Source organism: Tenrec ecaudatus, chromosome 3 (genome assembly GCF_050624435.1).
Source record: "Tenrec ecaudatus isolate mTenEca1 chromosome 3, mTenEca1.hap1, whole genome shotgun sequence".
Classification (NCBI taxonomy): Eukaryota; Metazoa; Chordata; class Mammalia; order Afrosoricida; family Tenrecidae; genus Tenrec; species Tenrec ecaudatus.
The window spans coordinates 141,322,323-141,328,748 of NC_134532.1; the positions used below are offsets into that span (position 1 = coordinate 141,322,323).

Here is a 6,426-nt window from a genome sequence, read left to right on the forward strand (position 1 = left end):
TTTTTTGTTCTTTGATATCTGATAATTGGTCCCTTCAGCACCTTGTGATCACATAGGCTGCTGTGTTCTTCCTTGAGGACTTTGTTGCTTCTGACTTAGATGGGCGCCTGTTTACCTTCAAGCTTTTAAGAGCCTAGATGCTCTATCTTTTGATAGCTGGTCACCATCAGCTTTCTTCACCACATTTGCTTCTTCACCCGCTTTGTCTTCAATGGTTGTTTCGGGAAGGTGAGCATCATGGAACGCCAATTTAATAGAAGAAAGTATTCTTGCATTGAGGGAGTACTTGAGTGGAGGGCCCTATGTCTTTCTGCTACCTTAATACTAAACCTATACATATAGGCACATAGATCTATCTCCCCTTCTTCATAAATAAATATATTTTCATATGTACATGTCTTTATCTAGACCTCTATAAATGCCCTTTGCCTTCCAGCTCTTTCCTCTATTTCCCCTGACTTTCCTCCTGTCCCACTATCATGTTCATTCCCCAGCTGTGTTTCAGCAATTCCTCTTGGTTACATTACCCTTGATCATGCCCTACCAGGCCTCCCACACCCACCTCACCACCAATTTGGATCACTTGTTGTTCCCTTGTCCTTGTGTTTGTTAACACCACTTCCTTTGCCTCCACCTCCCCTTATCCCATGGCATGGATTGTTCTAAGAGCTGTAAGAGGCCCCAATAAAATGATCTATTAATAATAAATAAGTTTTAAAAAGAATGTTTCTTTTTGTGTGAAAACCCTTTCGTGACTTTTTAAAATTGTGGTCTCATAAAACAGATGTCCTTGAAAGATCTGTCCCTGGACAAAAGAGAACATGCTTGTTAAAGTAGACATGCAGTGAAAAAGAGAAAGATCCTTGAAAAGATGGACTGATGCAGTAGTTATAACAATGAACTCAAACATAAGAACAATTGTGAGGATGGGGCAGGAGCAGATGGTGTTTCATTCTGTTGTACATAAGGTAACTGTGATTCAGAACTGACTGGATAGCACCTAAGAACAATTTCACTCAGCAAAGTGATCCTCCAGGTTCATCTATGTTAGGAGGTATCTCACAGATTTATTTTTCTTCAATATTGCATAGCATTTCATGGTGTGTATGTACTACAGTTTATCAATTCATCTGTTGATGGGCATTTGCGTTGTTTTTTTATCTTTTTGCTACAGTGAATAGTGCTGCAATAGATGTGCATATATCTATTCATTTCATGGCTCTTATTTCTCTGGGTTATATATCTAGGTGTGAGCTTGCTGGATCACATATTTCTATCTCCCAACTTTTATTTATTTAATCATTTTATTAGGGGCTCATACAACTCTTATCACAATCCATACATATATTAATTGTGTAAAGCACATTTGTACATTCATTGCCCTCATCATTCTCAAAACATTTGCTCTCCACCTAAGCCCCTGGCATCAGGTCCTCATTTTTCCCCTCCCTCCCCAGTCCCCCCTCTCTCCTTCATGAACCCTTGATAATTTATAAATTATTATTTTGTCATATCTTGCCCTTCAAACATCTCCCTTCACCCACATTTCTGTTGTCCATCCCCCGGGGAGGAGGTCACATGTAGATCCTTGTAATTGGTTCCCCCTTTCCAACCCACCCTCCATTTACCCTCCCAGTATTGCCACTCACACCACTGGTCCTGAAGGGATCATCCGCCCTGGATTCCCTGTGTTTCCAGTTCCTATCTGTACCAGTGTAAATCCTCTGGTCTAGCCAGATTGGCAAGGGAGAATTCGGATCATAATAGTGGTGGTGGTGGTGGGGTGTTAGAAGTATTTAGTAACTAGAGGAAAGTTTTATGTTTCATCGGTGCTACATCGCACCTTGACTGGCTCCTCTCCTCCCCTAGATCCCTCTTCAAGGGGATCTCCAGTGGCCAACAATTGGGCTTTGGGTCTCTACTCCGCACTCCCCACCTCATTCACTATGGTAAGATTTTTTTTTGTTCTGATGATGCCTGATACTTGATCTCTTCTATACCTCGTGATTGCACAGGCTGGTGTGCTTCTTCCATGTGGGTTTTGTTGCTTCTGAGCTAGATGGGCACTTATTTACCTTCAAGCCTTTAAGACCCCAGATGCTAAATCATTTGATAGCCGGGCACCATCAGCTTTCTTGGCCACATTTGCTTATGCACCCATTTGTCTTCAGTGATCATATCAGGGAGGTTAGCACACAATGATATGATTTTTTGTTCTTTGATGCCTGACAACTGATCCCTCTGGCACCTTGTGATCACACAAGCTGGTGTGCTTTTTCCATGCGGGCTTTGTTGCTTCTGAGCTAGATGGCCACTTGTTTACCCTCAAGCCTTTAAGACCCCAGATGCTATATCTTTTTTTAAAAAAACATTTTATTAGGGACTCATGCAACTCTTATCACAATCCATACACACATCAATTGTATAAAGCACATGTGTACATTCTTTGCCTTCATCATTTTCAAAGTATTTGCTCTCCACTTAAGCCCTTTGCACCAAGTCCTCTTTTTGCCCCTCCCTCCCCGCTCCCCCCTCCCTCACGAGCCCTTGCTAATTTATAAATTATTATTTTGTCATATCTTGCCCTGTCCGGCGTCTCCCTTCACCCTCTTTTCTGTTGTCCGTCCCCCAGGGAGGAAGTCACATGTAGATCCTTGTAATCGGTTCCCTCTTTCCAACCCTCTCACCCTCAACCTCCCCGTATTGCCCCTCACACCCCTGGTCCTGAAGGAATCATCTGCCCTGGATTCCCTGTGCCTCCAGCTCCTATCTGCCCTAGTGTACATCCTCTGCTCTATCCAGACTTTCTAGGTAGAATTCAGATCATGGTAATTGGGAGATGGGTCAGTCAGGGTGCGATGTAGCACCGATGAAGTATACAGCTTTCCCCCAGATCCCTGATCCCTTTGGCACCTTGTGATCATGCAGGCTAATGTGCTTCTTCCATGTGGGCTTTGTTGCTTCTGAGCTAGATGGCTGTTTGTTTACCCTCAAGCCTTTAAGACCCCAGATGCTATATCTTTTGATAGCCGGGCACCATCAGCTTTCTTCACCACATTTGCTCACTCACCTGCTTTGTCTTCAGTGGTTATGTCGGGAAATGAGCATCATAGAATGCCAATTTAATGGAAGAAAGTATTCTTGCATTGAGGGAGTACTTGAGTGGCTATCTCCAACTTTTAAAGGAAGCACCAGATTGCTTTCCACAGTAGTTGCACCATTTTACAATCCCAACAGCAGGGTATGAGAGTTCCAGTCTCTCCACACACTCATCAATATTTTCTTTTCTTTTTTTAATCCAAAGTGTATCTAAATAATTTATTTAAAGAGCCTTTAAAAAGGTACATTGACTACATCCCTACCTCATCTTGTTTTTGAAAGGTGTATCTGTTCCAGAAAAGATTTAAGATAACGAAGCTGTAACTCTTCTGGCACTGATGTAATTTTCAGACCTGGAAATAGGTCTTCACCAGAAAAGTTATTTTGTTCTCAAAATAGCAACAACATTGAGATTTTACAGATTAAGCTATTCAGGTGATTGTGGGCACACAAAGACACAGATGCTTGGTTCTCTTTCTGAATTAGCCCTGAGAAAGAAAACGGCATAATCACGAAATCGTTTTAAGGTCCACATATCTCTTGACTCCTTCCTGTGATTTGTGATACAACCACCTTCAGCACTAGGCAGGATTCAGGTAGCTGGTCCAGTAAGGTATTTCCCCATAATCATTGATGGATGCCATCATACTTGTTTTTTGGGGTTTTTTTAAGCAAAAAGTTCTTGTTTTTCTGATTAGTTTTAATTTCAGAAATTACATTAGACATTTCTTATTTTCAAATAAATCCTCTACAGAGAAGACAAGAAATTTCTGAAGTCCATCTTTGGGCTCTTTTGGGATTCTTGCTGACTGAGCAACATTTTTAGTTGAGAAAAGTGTTTCTTTGTTTTGCTCGTACTTCTTGAGGAAGAGAAAGTGGGTGTTGACTGTGCAGATGTAGGTGTTCTGAATATCCAGGCAGGGCTTTTGTCCTTGGATCTGGACTGCTCATGATTGCAGCTCACAGAACTCAGAGCCTTCCCCTTCGGCGTCCTCAGAGCGGGGTTAGCCGTAGCAGTGCCAAGACTGCTCTTCAGGGAGGAGAGAAAGCTTCTACTTTTACCTTGATGTTTAACTGTTCTGTTGCATGTCTTACAAGTAACCAACAATACACTTTTGGCATCTTTGTACTTTTCCACAATTTTTGCTTCTTTAAAACTGAGAGTGTAACTTTTTGCTTCTCGATTCAGAAGTTTCTGTATTTTGGGTGTCGGTTTGGGCTTTGGCTTGAGGCGCACTCGCGAGTTATCCAACACCAGCAACTGGAAACAGTATGGACAGGTTTCTTCAAAAGTGTTCTTATCATAGGAGGTAGCGGGCTTGGCCCGGGCAGCTAGCTTGTAGTTTCCGCGCCGCGGCCTCGAGGTAGTGCTTCTCTCTCATCGTGGTCGGCGAGAAAGACACGCCGGAAGCCCATCAATATTTTCTTTCTGTGTTTTTCTTTGTTTGTTTAACTTTGCTTTTAATGCTCGGGTGAGGTGATGTTATTGTAGTTTTGATTTGCACCTCTCTTTTGTGTCAACTGTGTGTATTCTAACAAACTATGGATAACATTGTGAAGATGGGAATTCCAGAACATTGTGCTTATGTGGAATTTGTACATGGATTAAGAGGCAGTTGTGGGAACAGAACAAGGGACTATTGATTGCATGGTTAAAAGCAGGAAAGGTGTGGATCAAAGTTGAATTCTTTCACTATACTTATAGAACCTATATGCTGAGCAAATAATCTGAGAAGCTGGATTATATGAAGAATGTGGCATCGGGACTGGAGGAAGGCTTCTTAAGAACCTATAGATGACACAAGCTTACCTGCTGAAAGTAAGAAAGACTTGAAGCACTTTCTGATGATTAAGAATGGCCATTTTCAATTTGGATTACAAGTTAAATATAAACAAAGCTCAAATCCTCACAACTGGACCAATAAATAACAACATGATAAATAGAGTAAAGACTGAAATTGTCAAGGATTTTGTCTTGCTTGGATCCACAATCAATGTTCTTGATAATAGAAGTCTAGAAGTCAAATTGTGTATTGCATTTGGTAAATTAGCTGCTTACAATCTCTTTAAAGTGTCGAAGAGCAATGATGTCACTTTGAGGATTAAGGTGAGACTGGCCCAATCCATGGTATTTTCAATTACCTCATAGTCATGGGAAAGTTGGACATTGAAAAAGGAAGACTGAAGAAGAATTGATGCCTTTGAATGTTGCCAGAGAAGAGTATTGAAAGTAGCATGGACTGCCAAAAGGACAAATGGGTATGTCTTGAAAGAAGTACAGCCAGAGTGTTCCCTAGAGTTGAGGCTGGGGAGACTTCATCTCATGTATTTTGGGTATGTTATCAGGAGAAATCAGTCCCTGGAAAATAACATCAGCCTTGATAATGTAGAGGGGCAGCAAAAAGAAGAACAGTCTTAGTGCAATGGATTGACATAGTGGTTCTACTAATGGGTTCAAAAGTAACAACACTTGTTCTAAGTTTGCAGATTTTTGGATCACAGATCTTCATGGTATTCTATTACTGTCCTTTATATTTCAGTTGGTTCTTTTGTGATGTCACTCATTTCATTTCTTATACATGCAATTTTTATTATAACTATTATTCCTTTCAAAAAAACAATGTCTAGCTTTGTCTATTCTTTCTGTGTCATTTGTTTATGTTCTAATATTTATTATTCTTTTTTCCCCTGAGACTGTAAGTTTATTCTTTTGCTTTTTACCTAGTTGTTGGACATGTGGGGAAAAGGCGTTGACTTTAGATATCTCTTCTTTTCTTTCTTCTATTAGCCAGTGTCTTAGTCCAGGTTGACTAGAGAAAACAGAAATTCGGAGACACTCCTATGTGTGTAAGAAAGACCCTTACATCAATGAGCATTTGTATATTGAGGAAACGTCCCCGCACAGTCCATATCAAGTCTATAATTCCGATATTAGGCCATATGTCCAATACTAGTCCATAAATTCTTCTTCAGACTAACTCAGCACATGCAATGATGCCAACTTCAGAAAGATCACAGGCCAGTGGGTGAAAACTCTTGTGGATCCAGTGGTGGTGGAAGCATTGCCAGGGCTCTGGCTGCCATCACCGTGGCTTCATATGGCTTGTCAACAGGAAGGGGAAGCAGAGAGAGAGTTTCTACCATCTCCAGGGAGGAAGAAGTTCCCAGAACCTCAAGAGAAGGCCATGCCCACACAGAGGCCTTATTGGCTATGACCTGATTGACAGGCTAGATTCTAACCCTTCGCTCAAGTTCACAGATTATGTAACTGCCACACATCTCTGTGTTTTAAAATGTATTGAGGCTTGCTTTCTGACCTAAAATACG

The 6,426-nt window shown here is 41.2% G+C and overlaps 1 pseudogene; it reads right to left on the reverse strand.

Moving 5' to 3' along the window:
• Positions 1-3,847: 3,847 nt before the first annotated feature.
• LOC142443589 (UPF0711 protein C18orf21 homolog pseudogene) lies at positions 3,848-4,488 on the reverse strand (annotated as a pseudogene).
• Between the last annotated feature and the right edge of the window lie 1,938 nt (positions 4,489-6,426).